The sequence below is a fragment of the Python bivittatus genome, unplaced genomic scaffold (genome assembly GCF_059951505.1).
Source record: "Python bivittatus isolate LINGU-HERP-01145 unplaced genomic scaffold, Pbiv_v1 ctg000610_np1212, whole genome shotgun sequence".
Classification (NCBI taxonomy): domain Eukaryota; kingdom Metazoa; phylum Chordata; class Lepidosauria; order Squamata; family Pythonidae; genus Python; species Python bivittatus.
In genome coordinates, this window is record NW_028277088.1 from 39,474,824 (window position 1) to 39,498,339 (window position 23,516).

General features: G+C 35.0%; 1 protein-coding gene across 4 annotated transcripts in view; it reads left to right on the forward strand.

Annotated features, from left to right (window-relative positions):
- The window catches only part of RBMS3 (RNA binding motif single stranded interacting protein 3), a 609,805-nt gene that overhangs the window by 36,573 nt on the left and 549,716 nt on the right, over window positions 1–23,516 (forward strand). The window lies entirely within an intron of this gene.

Sequence of the window (23,516 nt, forward strand, 5' to 3'; positions counted from 1 at the left end):
GGTGAATGTTTCATTCAGGCATGCTGAATGAAACCTATGACATCTGTGACTATCCTATTACCATGCAACAATAAGCCAGGACACTTTTCAATCCATATTTTGTTCTCTTTACATCAACTAACCTCTTGTCTTGTGATGATCATCTCTTAAGAATTTTCTTCAATAGAATATTTTCTGAATTATCAAATGTAGAAATTACTATCAATGTTCTATTGATACATCCTGCTATGCAGCCATGGCTGAAGAAGACATCCAAAATGTTTAGGGGTAGGTGCTCCTTGTCTGTGTGAAAAAAGAATAAAACAGTTGGGAATATTTAGCTTAAGGAAAAGCACCAAACTAGAGATTTTTAAAACTATGCAGTCTATGGCGTAAATTAATAATGATAAGATTTTCTTTTCCTATCACAACACTGGCTGGCGCCTGTTGTCGTTGCTGAAGAAAATGCAGGACAGTAAATGGTTGGGTGAGCCAAAATGATAGGAGGTAGGCAGTGCCAGCATTAAAAGCAGCGGGATTTTTTCCTCTCTGTAACTTATACATCAACAGTCATATTGCTGTTCTGCTGCTTATACTAGAACACAAAAAAATATGCTATACTAGAGCAGAAAAAATCTCCTTATAGTAGAACAGAAAAAAATCTGAAACCAGTGAAGGGAGGCCCTTCAGACAGTTACTCATGCCTTGGTCACCTCATGGCTTGACTACTGAATGCCTTGAAGACCTGGCTCTTTGCCCAGGCCCTTCATGAGGATTCCTGAAGTCTCCTTTTAACCTGGTTTCTCCCTGGTTTGTCATCCTGCCATCTTTATCCTCATTGTTTCTTGTGGTTTTTAATGCTTAAACAATGTGTAAACTGCCCAGCATTGCTGGGAGTTGGGAATAATAATAATAATAATAATAATAATAATAATAATAATACTGCTGCTGCTGCTGCTGCTGCTGCTGCTGCTGCTACAGGATTCAGGACTGTTGGCTGAACAACCAGGGCCAGCCAGCAGCTGAAGGACTACTAGAAGAAAAGTTGTTTACTTGTCGCAAATATACGAAGCCTGAAAACAAAGAAATAATGATCTGCTATTACAAATCAAGTCCAGCGAGAAGAGGATATCTGAAAAGAATGTACCAGTTCTGGAAAGAACAACATCCAGAATCAGAAATAACAGAACAGAGGCTAGCAGATCAATGTTGATTTATAATAAACTAAATAAATAAACTATTCACAGAAGTAGAATTAGAAGAACTGCAAAGGTCTACTCAGGGCAAGGAAATTGAAGCCTTGGCAGAAGTAGCTCAGACTGTAGAGGCAAGCCAGGGGAGTCGGCAGTAGAGGAAGCCAGCATAGCTATTGAATCATTTTCATTCCCAAACCAGGCATTCTCTCTTCTGCCTTCTCCTCAGAAAGAACAAAGCCCTCTAACTAAAAAACAAGAGGATTTGAAACAAAGAATAACTCAGCATCTAGAACAGCATAAAAAGAACAGAGTAAGATTGCTGGATTGAAGCTTGTTACAAAGAAAAAGCTAGCACAACTATTAAACGATGCCAATACTGTAATATCAAATATAAGCACCAGCTCACTGCAAGAAACAAACCACCTGATGTACAGCATGGCTGCAGTTATAACTGAATACCTTGGATGCAAAATCAACAAACAAGAAAAAAAGCTAAACAATTTGCCACCAAAATGGAAGATCAGGTTGGAAAATAAGATCAGCATGCTAAGATCAGATGCAAGCAAGCTAGAACAGTTGAAAAAAAAAGCTGAAGAACAAGAAGACCAAAGAATACCTGATCGAGAAATATAACCTAGAAACAAGGAAGATCAAGGAAGCACTGGAAATAATAAAGCAGCAAATAACAGCTATAGCCAAAAAGATCAGCAGATATGAAGCTCAAATTGCATACCATAGGCAGAATCTCTAATTTCAGTCAAATTGGAAACATTTCTGCCAATCCATCAATGGAGAGATTGGAATTAACTAGTCAGCACCTGACAAAGAAGAAACAATGCAGTTCTGGGAGCAGCTATGGGACAACCCAAAGAAATACAACAAGAATGCAGTTTGGATAAGGAAGTGGATAAAAATAAAAAAGAAGCTGAAATGAAAAAACTTGTAATGGCAGAAAAATGGTGGAGAAAAGGGCAAGGAAGATCAAGTATTGGTCAGCACCAGGTAAAGATGAACTGCATGGTTTTTGGTTGAAACATCTGACTGGTTTGTACCCAGTCCTTGCCAAGCAGTTTAACAACATACTGCAAGAAGGTAAAATTGAAGATTGGTTAACATCTGGTAAAACCTACCTGATAATGAAAGATCCAACAAAAGGGGCAGCACTAGGCAACTACAGGCCAATTACCTGCTTAACAACAACTTTCAGATTACTAACTGGAGTGGTAGCTGATGCAGTCCAACAACATTTAGTTGAAAACAAGCTCTTTCCATCTGAGCAGAAAGGAAACGGCCCAAACAGCAGAGGAACAAAAGATCAGCTTCTAATTGACAAGATGATTTTGGAAAACTGCAGGAGAAGGAAGACTAACTTGAATGTAGTTTGGATTGATTACAAGAAGGGATTTGACTCCTTGCCTCATTTGGATAATCAAGTACCTAGAAATAACAGGAGTCAGTAGAAACACCAGAAGCTTTATGTAAAGATCAGTGGCACAATGGAAGGCACAGTTTCTGGTCAATGATGATAGACTGGAACAGGTTAATATCAAGAGAGGAATGTTTCAAGGAGACTTACTATAAACACTACTGTTTGTCATTGTATTGATTCCTCTGTCAACAATATTGAACAAATCAGGCCATGATTATCAAACATCAAAAATATCTGCCAGATTATCCCACCTCTTTTACATGGACGATCTGAAGCTATATGGAAAAACACCATCTGAAATAGAATCGCTGCTCAACACTGTTTGAATATACAGCCAAGATATTTCAGTAGAGTTTGAACTGGACAAATGTGCCACCCTTACCATGAACAGGGGAACAGTAATGAAAACTGAAGGAATCAAGATGCCCTATGGAAATAACATCAAGAGGGGGGCAGAGTGTCAGTGACATGGAGTAGAAATGTGGAACGGGGAACTCCCAGTTGGAGAGAACTTAAAAGGTGAACTCCTACGTACAAACAATGTATATATAAATGTTGACAGGTGAGTTGGAAACTGAGAATCTTTAGACTGGAGCTCTATAAATTATTTTGACTTTGACTTTGTTATTGAAAACAAGCTGGATAGATTTACTTTTGATTTTGATGCTGGGCAGAGAGCTAATGCCTAGAGGAAAAAACTTAACCCAGCAGACTTTGCCAGTGTGGAATAGGGTTAAAAATAAAAATAAACCCTCCGACAAGAGTTTTGAGTGATTGGAAAGAGTTGAAGTTGAAGTAAATTAAATAATTATGTCAGATAATAAAGATTTAGGAAAGCCCAAAGCAGGGCGGAATCTGGAGGTAGAAGTAAAGATTAATGGAGGAGCTAATCAACGTTCACAGGAAGCTTTCTGTGCTTAGGCAGAAAGAGAAGGGAGAGAAAGGAGAAAAGAAAGTTATTGATCTGGAGGAGATGTTGACAAGATTTGCAGAAATGATGCAGAAAAATAATGACTCTCTTAGAGCTCAGATGGTGGATGAGATACTAAGAGGAGTAAATAAAAAACTTTTGGGAATTAAACAAGAAATCAAAGTTGTTACCACGAGACTTGGAGAAAAAAGCAATATATAATCAGAAGAAGATGTTGGAATATAATACAAAGTTTGAATAATGGGAGCTAAAGATGATGGACATTCAAGATCATGAACATAAATCTAACATACGTATTTGTGGGCTCCCAGAAGAATCTGGGGAAATTCCCAGGAATCTGAGAGGCAAAGTAATGGAATGGCTGAAGACTCTGGCAAAAGATGTTACCTAGGAAGATGCAGATGTGGAATGTATTCATAGAGGTACTTTTAAGAGAGGAAGACTGACCCCCAGAGATATTAACATAAGCTTCCAGAGTTATTACAAGAAAAATCTCTTAATGAGAGCTATTAGACACATTAATGGAGGGTTATTATATAAGATGTCTCCAGTTCAGGTTTTTAATGATCTGTGCCCAGAAACAATAAATTGCAGGAGGAGTGTGAAACCTTGTATTATTGTTCTGAGAAATAAGGGAATTGTATATAACTGGGGATACCCTGTATTCCTGAAGTTTCGATGAGCAGGGAAATTTTTAAAAAGAACATCATTGGAACAAGGCATGGAGTTGTTACACCAATTGGAGTTAAAGAAGCGGAGAGAAGATGAAGATAAAGTAAAAGAGCGAGAGGACGAATTGAAAGCAGTAGGAGGATAATACAGTGGTACCTCGGGTCACGAACACTTCTGTTCACGACCAATTCGGGTCATGAACAGCACCGTTCGCAAAATTTTGCTTCCGTTCGCGAACGCCAGATCGGGTGACGAACAGGATCCGCGGCCATTTTCCCTCCCGTGACACGTGGTCCTGGCTTCCTGTAGGGAGGGGGACTCTCCCTCCAAGCAATAACCGCCTCCCCACCCGCCTTCTTGCCTCCACGCCAGAAGTCGCGTCGAGCAAGGTTAGCGTTCTCTCTCTTCGTACTGTATTTTGCTTCATATTTTTGTGGTTTTTTTAAAAAAATACATATGGTTCAGAACGGATTAACCGTAATTACATTGAACCTTATGGGAAAATTTGATTCGGGTCGCAACCAATTCGGGTCGCGACCAGAGTTGCGGAATGAATTAAGTTCATGAACCGAGGTACCACTGTAGTATAAGGAAAGGAAAAAAAAAAGATGGACCAGGAGAAGAAGAACTGGTAATGTTGCTGTTACTCCGGGTAACCTCCTCCTTCCCCCTTAAAGAGTTCATAAGAACTATGGGAGATGTTATTAACCTCTGAAAGAGGGTGGAAGTTTCTTTGTGTGGGTATGGGGGAGTGGGGGGAGGAGGAGAGATTGGGAAATAAGATGTTAGTTAAGAGTTTCACCTTAAAGGACCAGTTAAGAAAAAATTCACAAACATTATGGATAACCGGTTAAGGTTCACAACTTTAAATGTTAAAGGGCTAGGATCAAATATCAAAAGGAAGAGGGTGGAAGCATTACTGCACAGAAATAGAGAAGATATAGTATTTTTACAAGAGACTCATCTGGTGAGGGTGTAACTGAACTTAAGATGGTCAGCTATTTATGAAAAGGCATATGGGACCTCCAAAGGAAGAGGAGTGGCAATTATAATATCAAAGAAATGCAGTTTCAATGTACTAAAGATAAAAAAGGACTCTATGGGCAGATATATAATGATACAGGGGGAATTGGGGGGAGAGGAATATACTCTGGTAAATATTTATGCCCCGAATGTGAAACAGAGGCAGTTTACGAGAAGGTATTTAAAGATATGGAGGATTTCCAGAAAGGTTATATTGTAATAGCAGGAGATTTTAATATGGTGATGGATAAACAGAAAGATAAATCTAATCCATTTGTAGATGAGTGCCATAATAAAAGTACCGATTTAACCTGGATTATGAATAGAAATGAGTTGAAGGATGTTTGAAGAATAGTATGAGCAGAAGAAAATAAATTTACTTTTTATTTGTTGGTATCTAAGACCTACTCAAGAATAGATTATATCTTTATATCGAAAAATTTAATTCCTAAAGTAATAAATACTGAAATAGAGGTTATGAAGGTTACCGACCACGTGTTGGTCAATATGGATATTAAAATCAAGGAAGACTATAAAAAAGCTAAGAGGTGGAGGTTAGATACGAGGATTCTAAATTGTAAGCATATTGTGGATAAAATGGGAAAAGAATGGCAAGGAATATGGGAAATTAATGATACAGGACAATGTACAAAGTGGTATTATGGGATACAATGAAAGCAGTAATGAGAGGAATTTGTATTAGAGAATCATGTATATTGAAAAGGCAACAGGAAGAGGATGAGAAAAGATTGAAGGAGGAAATTAAAGAGAGTGGAAATATATAAAAGAGATAAATGGATATTTGTATGATTACAAGCAAAGAGGAAGGAGTTGGAGAATAAAGATATGGAGAAGGTGCAGAGAAATTTGATAAGGGAATTTTTTGAGTATAGTAATAATTGAGTATAGTAATAAATATAGTAAAAATGCTGGCCAGGTACACAAAATCAAAAAAGGCGAGGAACCTAATTGGAATGATTAAAGATAAAATGGGGAAAAGCTATAATTGGATGAAGGATAAAATAAGAGTCTTCCAAGACTTTATCAGGAATTATATTCCTCAAGGAGTAAACCCATGAAGAAAATTAGAGAATATATAAGGAAATACTGGACAATAAAATTACAGGAGGATGATGGGGGGTGATGGAACAACCAGTATTGGATAAAGAAATTGAAGAAGCTATTGACAAATTAGAAGGGGGGAAATCCCCAGGAGTAGATGGATTGGGACCGGAATATTACAAAATATTTAAACATTTCTTGATACCCAAACTAAAGGTACTATATAATAGATTAATAGGAGACAAGATCCCATTATCAGGAACAATCGTTAATTGTACTAATTCCAAAGACGGATAAAGATTTAACAGATTCTGTTAAACAAATTAACAAAATATCTTATTTTGTTAATAAATCAGGATGCTAAAATATTGATGGCAATAATGGCAAAACGAATGAATACTTTTCTATTTAGGTATATTAATAAGGATCAATGTGGTTTTATAGCAGGAAGGCAGATGTCAAATTTAACTGGACAAGTGTTGAACATAATAAATACAATAAATAAAAACAGAAAGCAGGTCTAATAGCTTCGGACATATTTAAGGCCTTTGATTGTGTGGAATGGCCAGCTCTAAAAATAATAGAAGAAACCTGTGGATTTGGGGAAAGATTTCAATGATTGATAAATCAATTATACTGATGAAATACTGCAACGGTTGTGGTGAACGATGGAAGAACAGATAAAATTTTACTAGCCCGAGGTACAAGGCAAGGTTGCCCCTTCTCCTCGATTCTCTTTACTTTAGTTATAGAAATTTTAGCCAATGTCATTAGAGAGGATGAAATTATTAAAGGGATTGGGAACAAAAGGAAAATTAAAGTAAGCTTGTTTGCAGATGATACTTTATTAACTATTGAAAACCCCTTGGAGTCATTAGAGGGAATAGAAGGACATTTGAGAGAATTTGGGAAAATGATGGGGCTGCAAATAAATTGGCCCAAATCAGAAATGTTATTTAATTACAGTAAGAGAAGAGAGCAATGGTGTATGAGTAATAACAACATAAATATTAAGTTAAAGAATTTGATAAAATATTTAGGAATAAATATAACAAGACAGCTAGATAATTTAGAAATGGAAAATTTTTATAAATTAAAGCAAGAGATTAAAAAGAAATTGGAGAATTATAGGAAAATTAAATTATCATGTTTTGGCAGAACAGCAATTATTAAAATGAAGATTTTACCTAGAATAATTTTTTTTATTTAGGATGTTACCAATTAAGGTATCAGATATAGAGATGAAGAGTTGGCAAACCATGTTTAATAATTTTTGTAATGGGCACAAGAAAGCAAGGGTGAATAAAAATAGATGGTATAAGTCTCAAAAAGCTGGAGGACTGGGGCTTCTGAATTTAAGACTTTACTATATAGCTAATCAAATAAGAAATATTATATATGGCTTGGTAGGACAAGGAGAGTTGAACTGGTTAGAGATGGGAACACAAGAAGTGGAATGGGAATTGGAATTTTTTTTTTTTAATAAACTAACAAACAGCTGGACAGGGTTGAGAACCACTTTTTAAAAACTATTTTAAGGATTTGGGCAAAATATAAAGAGAAATTAATGCCAGCTGTCTCCCCATTGACCCCAGTGGTGATGATGGAAAAATTCCCTACAAATTTAAAGAAGGAATTGGAAAAGGAATTAAGGGAGAAGAAAATATTTTGAATAAAGGATTGGGTGAAAGAAATGAATAGTAAAGATAGAATAAGAGAGGTGTGACGGAGAAGAAAGATATCGTGGTTTAACTGTATACAATTAGAAAAGTGGACTAGGGAGTGGATAAATGAAAATAAAGACTGTAGAGGTTACACAAGATTCGAGACAATGATTTTAGAGAGAGAGGATGAAGAAGACAATATAGTTATTAAAGATGAAACAAGTGAAATCTATAAGATATTAGAAATTGAAGATCAACGAGATTATCTCAAATCAGTATGGGATTATGATTTAACACAACAAATAAGTGATGAGAGTTGGGGTAAAATATGTGAGATGCGTATTTTAAAAACTATGTCAGTAAGGATAAAGGAAAATTACTTTAAATTGGTTTGGATATGGTATCTGACACCTGTAAGATTAAACCAAATAGATAGGAAATATTCAGCAACATGTTGGAGGGGATGTCAGGAGTCGGGTACTTATCTCCATATGTGGTGGAGTTGTAAACGGGTACAGAAGTTCTGGCAACAGGTATTTAGAGAGATAAATGAGATAATTGGGATAAATTTGGAAGTAAGTCTGGATATAGCACTGCTATCAATATATGATAAGGTTAGATGCACTCAAGCTACTAAAGATTTAATTACAAATATAATGACGGCGGCAAGACTAATGATAGCTGGAAAATGGAAACACAAGGCGATTATCAAATAGAGGAATGGTATAAAGAAGTGTGGGATGTTGCAATCAATGATAAGTTAACGTGTAATATTAAAGTTAGAAGGGGGTTGCAAAGTCGAAATGACTTTGCAGAGATATAGAATACATTTATAGAATTTGTCTTATTAAAAGGGAGAGGACGTACACCTACACAAGGATTATTATATTTTTGGAAAGAGGAATGATTAAGTAAAATATTGGTCCTGGGGATGGGGTGCACGTCTAATGTTTCATTTTATAATTGTAATTACTAAACTTATATGTAAAAGTAATAGAAGTTAGAAACAAGTTATGTTTGTATGTATGTGTATGTGTTTATTGAATAAAATAAAATAAAAAAGAAATAACATCAAGAGTCTGGATGAAGAAGATCACAACAAATACCTGGGCATCCTTCAAGCTGACAACATCAAGCACACTGAAGTCAAGAAGAAGGTTAGTAGTCAATCCAACATGAGACTGAAGAAGATCTTAAAGTCCAAATTCAGTGGAGGAAATACCATCAAGGCAATTTACACCTGGGCAATTCTAGTCATTAGATACATATCTGGAATAGTGGACTGGGCTCAAGCAGAAATAGAAGCCCTGGATAGGAAGATCAGAAAAATAATGACAATGAATGATGACCTTCATCCATGTAGCGATGTTGACAGACTCTACTTACCAAGGAGCATAGGTGAGCATGAAATGTTGCAAGTACATTAGACAGCTGAAGAAGAAAAAAGGGCATTGGAAGAATATTTGAAGGACAGTGAAAAAGATGCACTGAAGCTAGTACACCATGAAGCTTACCCGAATACTGAAGAGACCAAACTGGCCTACAAGAACACCAGATGAAGACCAGAAAAGAGACACGGCAAGGCAAAGTATTACATAGCCAGTACCCCAAAAAATAGCAGGCAAAGCAGATAACAAGAAGACCTGGCAATGGCTAAGAGCAGGAAAGTTGAAGAAAGAGACACAGGGTCTAATTCTGCCTGCACAAGACCAAGCCTTAAGAACAAATGCATATAAAGCCAGAATTGAGAAGGCAGCAACGGACAGCAAATGCCACCCCTGCAAAGAAGATGAAGAAACAGTGGACCACCTAGTTAGCTGTTGCAAGAAGATTGCACAGACTGACTACAAACAACAGCATGACAAAGTAGCATCAGTGGTGCATTGGAATATTTGGAAGAAATACCATTTGCCTGCAAGCAAGAACTGGTGGGACCACAAAAGAGACAAAAGTAATAGAAAATGAAGAAGCTAAAGTGCTCTGGGACTTCAGAATTCAAACAGACAAGCACCTGCCACACAACACCCCAGACTTAACAACTGCTGATAAGAAAGACAAAGAAGCCTGGATAGTGGACACTGCCGCACCTGGAGACTAGAAGAGAGGAGAAAGAACTGGAGAAAATCACAAGATACAAAGACCTGCAAACAGAAATAGAACGACTGTGGCCAAAGAAAGCTAAGATAGTACCAATAGTAATAGGTGCCTTGGGTGCAATCCCAAAACCTCTGGAGGTCCACTTGAAGACCATCGGCACTGACAAAATCACCATCAGTCAATTGCAAGAGGCAGCTTTACTTGGAACAGCTTACATCCTGTGATGATACCTTTAACACCATCAAACAACAAGATCTCCCTATCCCAGGTTCTTGGGAAGGACTCAATAGGTGGATAAAAATGCCAAATCCAGTCTAAACATCTGGCTGACTGTGTGACCAACAGTAATTCCCTATCTATTTATTAGAACTCTTACTTATGTATTGGAATAGCCACATTACTCTGCCATATATGTGTATCTTTTCTTTGCCATATGTCTTTTTTCATACTTTCCTTCTCATTTTGAACAGCAGTTAAAGTCTTTGGTAAACTGTCACCTGTCAGATGTATTGTTCTGCACCGTCCATATCCAACATGCTTTTGATTTTTTTTGTTAAATCAGACCAGTGGTGTCACTCAATCCAGTATTTATAGAGTAAGTGACATGTTGCCCTCAAGCTTTTTCAGGCTATAGAATATGTTAAAAAAAAAAAAATCCCAGATCCCTGATCAAGAGGCAGAGCTATAGTTATAGAAAATTGGTTGATATCAAATGAACCTTTTGTTGTGTTTTGTTTTTCTCTTAGTCTCTCACAGAATCCCATCAAGTTCTTGTGGAACCCTAGGATTCCATGGAATAGAGTTTGAAAAACCCTGCTGTTGAAGTTTTAGATGATGGTCCCATTGGTCTTTATTAGTGTTTATGGAGGATTGGAAATGATGAAGATTACAGTCCAAATGTATCAGTGATACCAAATTGCCTATTCATAGTGTGTGGTGAGAGGAAATGGGTTTCCAGAATTTTTTTTTCAGTCTGGTCTGTAAGACCTTTACTATGCACGTAACCATCAGTTATAGCCTTTCTCTGCCTCCTCCTTTTGTCTCTGTTTCTTGTAGAAGGAAGATTTTAGTTTACTTGACTTCTGTCTGTGAACTGATTTCCACCTATTAAAAGTTTGATATGAAATACTATAATAGGATTTCAAACTCCTTCTCAGATACGGAGCCAAACATAGGGTATTGTTTCATCAATATGAATGTTAAGTTTTCTTCCTCCCCCCAAATGTTCTTATAAATTTGGACTCTTCCTTTCTGTATTAAAAGTGAAAGAATAAGATTTTTCTTTAATAAATAGTTGACATGGTTTGGATACATTGCCTAATCTGAGCATGAGAAAAGGCAACCTTACCTCTTCATTCCTGCTATAATCCTGGAATCATTCTAAGTACATGCAGTTCGGATTGGAGGGACATCTCCCACTGATATCAAAATAGTGTTCTAAATCCCCAAAAGAAAGCCATGGGGTTGCAGCGGGTGTCTTGTGATGGCATAAATATCTTTTTCTGTCTAATCTGTTATGACCCACTTCAAACTAAACTCCACTGTAGTTTTTAGATTTCTTCCATGCTGTTTGGGGAATAAAGGAGTGAAAGGAATTAATTCTGTGCTATATGATCATAAGTCTCACTATACATTTTGAAACGCAACTTCCTCTGCCAGTTAATAAAGAACAAAAATGAATCTTGGAGAATGAATACACATTTTCTTTAATACAGAGGTTTTGACATGATTTTCAATCATGAATATGCTTTTTTTTTTAATGCAGAGGTCTTGAAGCGACTTTCAATCATGTTGTTATTCAAAGCATTGATACAAGTTTTGTTATCTTTGGAAGCATGGTCATTTAGAAAGATATTGATTTATTATCACAGAAGATAGTTTTTGGCCTCATTTAAATGTAAGTATTATAACATAATTGGCCCATGTTAGGGGGAAAAATAGTATATTTTTGTTTTTAAGAACTCACAAAGATTTCCATACTGCATAATTGAAAATGTTATGATACATCCCATTTTTGTGCCAAATCTGTATTTTGCCTACAGTGACATCCTGATAGTCCATATGGCTCAGTTTTTATTTGTATTTGCTTAAAATTGGCACTTCTGCCAGATCTACTAACTCATACCACAGGACTTTCCCTGTTTCATTCTACTATTTTATTTTGTATATATTAAATGAGTAGACACTTCCTTGAAAAAAAGGCAGAATGAAAGAGTTTAGTGTGATTGGACTAGAAAATATCAGTAGCTAGTGATGGCTGGCTATTTGCAGAACCATCTCTCCCCAGTCATGTTTATCCCTGGTCCTGTCCATTGTAGAATGCCATCTGGCAGGACCCAGGAAAAAGCTTTTTCTGCCTTTTTGGCCCATCCTGTAGAACATCATTCCCCTGGAGATGAGATTGGTTCTGACCCTGTTGGCCTTTTACAAGGCTCTGAAGACATGGCTGTTTATTCTGGTATCCTGGAATTGAAAAGACTTCCTACAGAACATTTTACTGAAGCACAGATCTATAGTTTTCCAGTTGTATGTACCAATAGTCATGCTTTCATTGGCTTGAGAAAGAGAAGAATATATTGACATAACAGTTTAGTGAAAAAGAAAAACGCTCAAAGGTGAGCTGAGACTTAAAAGAACATATAGAGGAGATAAGAAGATAGGCATATAGCTAAGGAGGAATACACTTGATTAACTTGAACCTGTAATGGTGGCATCAGGAAAGTTAAAGCCAAAAGGATATGAAACTTGTAAGGATACTGAAAATATCAGAAAATTCTTCTTTGGAGCAATAAGAACAATGTAGTAGTAGATCTATTATTTTACAGAATAAATTCATGGACAGCAGGAAAAAGGAAATGGCCATGTTATCAGTAGATCAAGTTAAAAAAAGATGCTTAATTAGACATTTTAGTGTTCCATCAGCCAGCCAGCCAGCCCTGCATGCTAGCTTTCCAGTAAAGGAAATGTGGATTTAGGCTGTCTGCTAATTACTCCCAATTCCTGGGCATTTTATTGATAAATAAACTGTTAATGGACAAAGCCCTAATTTAGGCACAAAACATAGATAGCAAATTTAGGCAGAAGTCTTAGAGGCATCAACCTGACTCAAGAAATAAAAAGGTAAAAAAACACTTTGGGCATATCCCTAAGTAAACACTAATGCCCTAAAGATGTTTTTCACCGTTATCTCTGTATGCAGTCATAATAGGCAATATTCTTACAGTAGATTACCTTAAGCACATAAATGCCATGACTTCACTCATTAAAATTACCAGCTCCAAAAGAAGTAAGGGGTGACACAGAAAGATCGTAACATCTTCACTTCCTTCCGAGCTATGTGGATAAGACTATGCATATCGATGTGAGATTATAATGTATTATATGAAAACTGGGTTTAGAATGTATAAACTGGTATGTGGTATCAAAGCTTGCTAATTGCTATATTGTGACTAATTTTCTTATTTTCTTGGAATACTTAAGATTCTTGTTAAGTGCTCACTAAAACAAAGTAGATTTCTTCTTTTTAATGAACTTTATCTCATGACTTTTTCTTTGGATGAGGATTAACTGTTCCATATAATGAAGCAGTAAAAACAAAAGCCCACCAAGTACCACAGTAAGCTTGTACCCTGAAGCATATTGTCCACTGTGTGATTTATCCATGGAATATCCTGGTCCTCAGTAATCACTCCAGAGTGGGGACAGAGAAGAGGTATATTGTTAGACCTTAACAATATGGTACACTTACTAAATTCAAATATCTCAATACAAAAGAAATTCTAGAATTAAAAAGAAATGATACTTTTTTAAAATTTGGAGATACAATAATTGTGTTTCTATCAACTATGCATCTAGATATACTTAGAAAGAGGACAAACCTAAGATTTCTGACAACTGTCCTTCCCGGTGGGGGGGGAGGTGGGGTACAGCTGGGCTACGTGATTTGGTCTAGAGGAATGGAGTTTTTATATGTTTCATTGGTGATGCCAATAGACTTTCTGAATCATTAGCAATGAGAGAACAGGGGAATAAAGACTAAGAACAGAAAGAAAATCAAAATCAGATCAAGTAGTTGCTATTTCTTCATCAATTAACTTGATAACTGACATCATGGATCAAATTATATTTAAACTAATATTAAATAGTCCATTTAAAAGGAAAAACAATTGAAACAGAAAAAAATGCACAATTATATGTCTTCAAAAAAGATAAAATAAACCTGGTGGAATGCAAATATTTCAAGTAGGGGGGGAAATGGAATATCTATAAATGTGAAAAATTTACTATGAAATTTGGAAAAATGAATTCAAGATGAAGAAGGGACCTATATAGTATTATTATTTCAGAGTGAATTTGGTAAAATAACAGTTGCTTCATTTTATGCCACAAATTACAAAAAAATAAAGTTCTGTGAAATATTTTTTTCAATCATTTTTGGAAATTACAGAGGAAGATCACTTAATCCACATCTTTTTTAGTCCTCAAATCCATAAATCATCCTATCATTTTTTTTTCTTCTTTCAGCAAAAAGTCCATATAAGGTTTCCAGCCTTTCAGAAAAGTTTTTGTTGTTTTTTTTTCTATGACCAAACAGGTCAGCTGGTTCTGACATTTCTACAGCCCATTCCTCCACTATGGGAATTTCATTGTTCTTCTCTTGCTCAGCATACAATAATTTTGCTGCAGTTACCATATACAAAATTAGTTACTATCTCTTTTTGATGCTTGGAGATACAAATATCCTACACAGAAAGGATATGCTTACTATTATTTACTCCATAAAACTTACTTGGGAATATAACAAATAGATTATTTTGTTAAATAAATAAATATGTGCTGAATTTCTAATTAATTGTTAATTAATCTCACAGATACTGAAGTTGCACCCCTACTTAGGTAGATCATTACTCAATAATTGTAAAAATAAACAGAGGAACTTCCAGACTGAAGAGGTAAAGATTTAACAAACTTTTACTACCACAAGAAGACATCAACACCAACAGGAATTAAAGAGCTTCTTCCAAGTCAATTTAACTTCTAATTGTCTTTATCTACCGTTTGGGACTCTATAAAAACATTATGAGAGGATTATTTATTTATCTAGCGTAATGGAGAAAGAAAGCTATAGAAAGACACATTGAAGCAATTATAATAAAGACAAAACTATAATCCAGTTTTGGAATTACAACAGTAGATTAGAAATTAATCATAATCAACTAAATTCAGTGGAAGTAAATGAAACGTTTAAGAAGCTGAATTTTTTAAAACAGAAATACTTGGAAAAAGGCATTGTTGACTTACCAACTACAAAAGGAAGAAAGAAAAACTACTATTTCTATCTGAGATGGAACTCTTCTACAATGAGAAGATTATGGAGCAATTTCTTGAAAAATGCTCTTAATGAGTATTTTTGAGCTCTTAATAAAGTCATAATAGTAGATGAAACTAAAAAAGCTAAATTTCCAGGTTCTGTTGGCATTTCTAAAATATACTACAAGACTTTTCAAGAAATACTGGTTAAATTGTTAATTCAGGTAATAAAGGAGATTTAACAACTTTTGAATCAAGAACATCAATAACATCTTTTGTCATGAGAAGATTTTTATCTTTGTGATCTCTGAGACCATCCAAAGTTGTACAGATCTATTTCTTTAGTGAATATAGACTGTAAGCTTTTTAAAGCAATACTTGCAAAGATAATTGTCTTTTAATACATCCTAATAAGACTGAATTTGTTCCAAAGAAAGTTATGACAGATAACATTAGATGTATCTTGAATATTATTGAAAATACAAATCAGAAAAAGGTTCCTATGATCTTTCTTGATGTGAAAAAAGCTTTTAATAATTTGGGAATGGTATTTCATGCTTACAACTTGGAAGAAAATGAATTATGGCTCAAAACTCTTCATATGGATATAGCTTATTTATAAAGAACAAGAAGCCAAGATGTTTTTTAAATCACAAAACTATTATTATAATGAATTTGACAAGACAAGGTTATCTACTTTCTCCTTCCTTATTCTTATTGACATAAGAACCATTAGCAAAGAAGATACATAAAGAAACAAACAAAAAGAATGTTTCAGGAATTAAAGTAGCAATTTAAGTACATAAATTGAAACTATATGCTGAGTTGATAATGGGATGGTTTGGTGCCAGGATTCTGGATTAAAAGGATAAAATTCAAAAGTGAATATGGAACTTAACTGAAGAAAAAAAACAATATTTGCACCGCATAACAAGGTTTAATATTATTTCTAAAAAGGGAATAGCTGGGAATTTGCTGATAAAAATGAACAAAGATCTATTTAAAAATATTCATAGATCTTGAAAAATATAATGACAGATATTTTAAGATGGAAAAAGCTAAAATTGTATTGGTTAAGGAGAACTGCAGCCATTAAAACAAACATTCTACCAAGACTTAATATTCTATTCCAAATGATTCCCATAAAAATTGAAAATAATGTATTAATTGACTGGGAAAGAAAAGTAACAATTTTATATGATCTAATAAAAGACTGAGGATTAAATTTAAGATACTAGAAGATTTTTTTATAGATCGAGGTGGTCTGGCAATTTCAGGTTCCAAACTGTATTTTCCAGCTAGTAGAGGGATAACAACCCATGTCAATTGCAAGATTTAATTATTATTTATTTAATTATTTTTAACTAAATATTACTAAAGTTTTTTCCCCACAAATTATACCTAACTAGCTTTGTACATGACAATTTTGCAATGATACTTTACATTTCTTATTGGAAAATGCACATAGTTACTTCTGCAGAAGAATGGCTAATTAAGTTATGGGAGTATACCTCAATGTGCAAAATAACTTCATATTTCAAAAATAAACTTCACACAGAATTTAATTCAATTTGGAAACTATTTTTGGATTATAATTTGCATTTAACATAAATTATTAATTCCCTAACTTTCAATGATTTTTTAAATAGTGATCTTTGATTGCTTGCATAGAAATTAGTGTAACTCTTATTATTAGAGTTTTTACTATTATTTATATTGTTCTGATTATTCTTCTTGATATGTATATGTTACTTGGATTTTATCAATGATTTGTGGTTTTTGAAACAATATAGTATCTTCAATTATGTAAAATTAATCTAATGAAATATTGAAAATTCTGATCTGTGATGTTTGTAGATTCCTGTTTATGCACTTTTATTTTTCTCTTTTTACCTCTTTTTTTTCTTTTTCAAAAATATTTAATAAAAATATAATTTAAAAAGATTATTATTTTATTACAATTATATCTCACTTTTATATTGATAATTGTTGTAGCTGATAATGGAATACAAATACATTATTTGAGTTATAATGTTTTAATTTAAATGTTGTTACAATTTATCTAATAGAACAAACTTTTAAAAAGAGGATCGTAGGACAAACTATTTTCAGATAAAACAAAGACAGGAATAATAGCCAGCATAATAAAAATTAGCAACTTGGTTTAAAATAATCTTTATAGGTTGAAATACTGGTTAAAATGAAATTGAACAGAAAGGAGTATAATACTGTGCATATAAGTTAAAAAGTTAAACAAAGGCACTATATAATGGGAGAAAATAATTTAGCTGTTATGACCTGAAAAAGGATTTAGTTAGTCATAAACTGAATTGTTTCTTCCAGAATGAGGTATCTATAAGTAATATAGTGTCCAGATTATTAGAATAATCTGTTCTGTATTGGAATACCATCTCCAATTTTGTGTGGTGTGATTTAGGAGTGTCTCCAGAAGAGGGTGATCAGCATGGTGAAAACCCAATCTTGTGATGAACCCTTGGAACAGCAAGATTGGAACAACAGTCTTTGGTTGGGAAAGAGAAGATTAAGGGGACCCAAGATAAGAATAATCAAATACCTGAAAAACTGTGATTAAGAAAATGGGTCGGACTTGTTCTCTATTGCTCCAGTGCACAAAACTGGAACCAATCAGCAGAAATTATTAGGAAGCAGATTTTTAAATAAATATTAGGCAGGAGGTCTGGTGGTAAGAGCTCCTCTAAAGTGAAACAAACTACCTTGGACATAGCAATCTCTTCTTTATTGAAGATACTTAAACAGAAGCTGGACAGCCACTAGTCAGGGATGCAACTTGTCTTCTACATGGCAAATCCAGCAGTAAACAGGAAGCTGGGGATTATTTCCAAGCTCCCCTCTAGGTTTTAGGGTAAAAGCTGGTAACCTGCAACTCTAGACATTAGCATGTTGCAAGCAGACAATTAAGCCTGCTCATATCTTGCTTGAGTCCTACTCATTTTGGGCATGCAGAGCTGCCTCCAACAGATTACTCTGGCAGGTATATGAACCTCAAATGGAGAAAAAAATTGGCTAACCTAATAAATGTTGAACTACTGTTAAGATGCACTAGGTTGTAGAGTCCAGAGTTTTTGATCTGAAACGTTAAATGTTGCATGGCAAAATGCCTGTCAGAAGCTAGGCTATTCTCCTCCTGTATTATAGATGATTTCCAACAGGTAATTTTGTTTTTTGTTTTTTGGATGTTTACATAATATTTTTGTTGTTTTAAGCCTCCCTACTTATACATCCACATTGTTTCTTGCAAAAGTGCTAAGAATAAATAACAGTGTAAACACAGAGAACTTGAGACTTCATTTACTGCTCCTAGACTAGTACCTTGACGTGCACCTTGTCAGTATTGAATGTGTGCATTTGTACATGTTAAGTTTGTTTTTGTATTTTGTAAAATATATTTTGCCTGAATTCTGAGAGTTCAAAAAAAAAAAATACTAGGCATAACAATCACATGGTGTTCTTTTCCTTTTGATTATTATCATTGCATAAAACCAGCTAAAGATCAGATCTGGTCTGTTTAGTCTCAGTATGTTTGAAGGATTAGAGTACAAGTAGTCCTCGCTTACCAACTGCTCGTTCGGAAACCATTTGAAGTGCAATGGTGCTGGAAAAAAAAAACTTTATGGCCAATTTTCAACCATTTATGACCTTCGCAGAGTCCCTCAGTCACGTAGTCACCATTACAGTCAGTGTGCATTGTCCTGTGCCTGACCTTTGTCTTTTTCTTTTTTTCCCCCTTTGCTGAGCAAGAGATTGGAGAGGAAGGGATTGCAAGAGACTAAGCTGTTTGTTCTTCTATAAATCAAAAGCAAAAGCAAAGCAAACATGCTGGCAGTGGGAAGGAGGCAAGGAGAGATTGCCTACAGAAATTGCTTGCTTTTTTCCCCCCTTCCCATGCACAGGAGAGGAAGAGATTGCAAGAGAGTTAGCTGTTTGCTCCTGTACACGTCAAAAGCAATGCAATAGCTTTTTGCAGTGAAAACTATTCCTGTCATTTTCCCTTGTAGGAAGAACAGTGAAGTATAGTTAAGCTCAGCCAGTGATGAACAGTCTTCCCTATTCTCCCTTTCTTTCATGCCATTAATTGGAACATAATTGTTGCTTCTGGGGGCATATTTTCCTGAAGGACAGTGTAATCACTTCAAGCACATTGTAATAAAGAATGAAGGAGTACTTAGCCAACTTGGGGACAAAAAAAACAAACAGCTCTTAAATAAGGAAAGATGATTAAAAATATAATATATATGAGTTATATTGTCAGTTGCGTTAAGGAGAAGGTGATCCACAAAAGCCTTGCATTATAAGCAAGGCTAAGAGTTTTCTCTCATGCAAATCTGCCACTGTCATTGTGAAACCCTACAGTTACAGCCATCTGGAATAGCCTTCCTGCAACCGCCTTAGATCAGTTCCCTATTTTTTTCTCAGGGATGTTTCCTGACAAATGATCATAGTCAATGAAAACCTTAATGTTCCCTCCCAATGCAAGTTTCAGAGAGTTTTCTCTCCCTGTCTACATTATCCTCATACTGCCAGTGTTACATACATGTCACAAAACACCTATCCTGATATATTGATCCCAGCCTGTGAATACAGAGGCCCTCAATCAATAGGATATTATTTCACAATAAGTCTAACCAGCTAAGTTTATTAATTTGGACGTGTTTATGTTGTGTAAATTATGCATCCTAAAAGACAAAAAACAACAAACAAAAAACCACATCAGAAATGGAATATTGAGCTACAGGAATGTATGATGCTGGACAATCAGTTTCATTTCCTACTCAGCCATGATATTGCAAGTAATAATTTGCATTATCCAATTGCATATTTTTTCAGATTAATAGACATTTTGCATACAAATTATTGGGTGTAACGTTATGCATGCCTGCTTGGAAATAAGCCCAGTGGATTTGATGGGGCTTTTGAATAGGATTTGGGGAGATTTCTTTTAGTTTGCCTTTGAATGCAAATTTAAATGATTAAAACTCAATTTTTCTTTCAATTAATTTCACAATTAAAAATGTGTACTATAGAACACAAACCTGCTTATAATCATTAAAAGGTACAAAATGTATTAAATGTTTTATGATGGAAATTGTTTATAAAAATTATGTTCATAAGCAGTGACAAGCAGACATGCATATGTTTAGTGAAATTTGCATGAGAACACATGTACATTTAAATAAAAACATTTTTTAAAATCTCTTTTATGGGAATGTGAAATCAAATTTATCCAAGGAAAAATGTGAAACTGGGAGAATTCAGATGGATAGAGTCATAAAAATGAGAAGTTAATAGAAACTAACATTGACAGTTTTGTGATAGTGACAATCTGAGAAAAACCAAAATTGACAGATTTGCTCACCTCTAGTTTTGATAAACAAAAAATCAGAAATATCAATGCATTAGAAAGATTAAAAAAATAAAAAAACATAACCAGGAAGATCCCTAAGATTTGATTCTCAGCTTTTGATTCAGAAATTTATCTATGCCTTTTGATGTATCCACAAATAAGATTCCTTGTTTTCATTTGTCTAGTGGGAAAGAAATTGTCTTGAACATGTATCTTGCAGTGCAAGATAAAATATCCTCCAGATAGACTAGATGCCTTCTTACTATAGTAAAATAATGTACTTTATCAGCACAGCACAAAGCTATTTCAAAGCGTAAGGTGGTTCCTTTCAGGCATATATGACCTGTATTTCTCATAAGCCTTCATTTCTTGTATTGATAGACAAACCCAAATCCATGTTTTGGTGTTCTCCCAAAAGACAGTCGTTTAGGCAGGGATATATTATTGCTTGATGTGCGCAGGTAAAGCTTCAGTCATCACTCTAGGAATGCTGTCAAAACCTTATTTGTATCTTGCTGCAAGTAACAGTTGCATGATAGATCTGGATCAGCGCTATATCTGATCATTCTGATCAAAATTCTAATGCAACAATGGTGTGTCTGTGTTCAGGAACTGAGAAATGGAGACTAAGTTGCTGCACTGAACCTGAATAATGGGAACACTGGCGTTCAACATGTAGGAAATGTATCGTGGGCTAGTTCCTACACCAAACCTGAATATCTGTGAGCCATGTGGTTAACAAAAGTAAGGTATAAGTCTTTCCCTAAATGGGAGGGGACCTCAGATAATTTATCCAGTAGTATTGTTCTGCATTTGATATCATTACACCAGTTAGGCTTCTTTTCATGGTAAGGCAATGTAGAGGATTGTTAATTGCACATAAATACAGGCTAGATTTGCTCCTCAGGCTTCTTCATACTTGTGCTCTGTTGCAGGTGTAAATAATTTCTAGACTGATCATTATGAAGCAGATATTTCTTTTGGAAAAAAACAGTTGGACCATTCTGAGCTTTTGATTTTATTATCTTTGAAATCAGAAGGGCTAGAACATTTAAAAAAACTAAAAATTTAGTACCTGCCAAAAAAAAAAAAAAAAAAAAGGCTGTTTGGATCTCAGTTCTTTCCTGTGTACTTCAGAGCTAGACTGTATAAAATTAAATATCAAAAGATTTAAAAGAAATATGTAGTGTAGTAAATCTCTCACCACTTGGGGAAAAGGAAGCCAATTATCCATTGTTTTTTTCAAGGCTAACTTAGCCAATTCCTTCAATCTCTCTTCATTGGACTTATTTTCTAGTTTGCCGTTCATTCTCTTTGCCCTTCCCTGAACCTGTTTCACTTTCTCAGAACCCTTCTTGTAGTAAGAGAGTAAATATCTGAACAAAAATGAGATAGGTTAGTTTGCGAGATTTCAGTTTGTAAAATCCATAATGACTTCTTGAAATGATCACAACTGGTATCTTCACTGAGCAGCTGGTATACTGATACTTTTCCTTTTATTGTAAACCTAACTAAATAAATGCTTTCTGTTGTTCTCTATGTCATTCATTTCAGCTCATGTTGAGCTTTCACCAGCTATACAGTTCTGGGCTATTTGTTTGTACAGTACTCCTCCTTTGTGACTTGCCTCTTTCTTTTTCATATATATTTTCAGATTTTGACTATTGGGGGGGGCAGTCCCCTGCTGCTGTCCTTTCTATTTTTTCTCATTATGTCAATTTCTGTTTGATAACTTCCTTTTGTTTAACTAATAAACTGTTGCTATTTCTCAGCGTGTGAAGTTGGGCCATTTGCTGTTTCAGTTCTTTAAGTTTTTCTTCGAACAATACTGTGAGCTTGTATTTAATGCAAAATATAGCAGGTTGTTTTTATGCAGGAAGACAAACATATTACATTCTTTGCAGGTTACAGTTGCAGACTCCTGCCTTCAGTCTTCACCTTTGCTTCTTAGGGACCATCACTATAAAGGCTTTTATTTCTTCTTCTTCTCAGGATCTCAGTTTCATCAAGTATAAACACTTGACTTGGAAAAAAATGATTTCACCCACTAAACTCCCTCAGTAAAATTGTGTTAGAACTTTGTTTGCTAGCTGAGTGAAATTGCACCCAAGGATCTGCGTGTCTTATATGGTTCTTACAGTCTCTGCTTACTCACCTATTTACCCAGTAACATATTGGGTAATCAGCAGCTCTCAGAACACAAACTTTGCAGTCAGTGGCTATGCAGCAAGTGTCCTTTTTACTCCTCACAGCTCAACATACAATTTCTCATAGCACACAAATTCTCTCATCAATCTCCACTCTTTCTCCTGTTGAATTCCCCTGGCAGACTCCTGTTAGCTTTCATTTATTCAGTCTCCGTCCATAGAAGGCCTGTTCATTTACTGTATAATTTGAGCTTACTTGAGTAATTTGGATTCTGGGAGGATAGTTTCAAACTGGAATAATGGAGAAATAAAATTTGGATATACTTCATTTGATTCCTAAACCCAATTAAGTTTTCTTAGTCTCTATTTTTTAAAATCTGTTTCTCCCTAGTTCAGGCCCAGTGTCCAATACTCAATATTATTTCCTGGAATGAAATTACTTCCATTCCAGGAAGAGAATAATAATGATCCTGTGAAAAATGAATCTGGCTTCTGAAATGAAAGAGACAATTAAATTTCACACTGGCTCTTCCTTTAATACCCTGTAACTTTCCTCATATCAATGACTTCCTCTCTTGCGTAGATACTGACTTTATTAGTGCTGTTTTTCTGACCTGGTATTA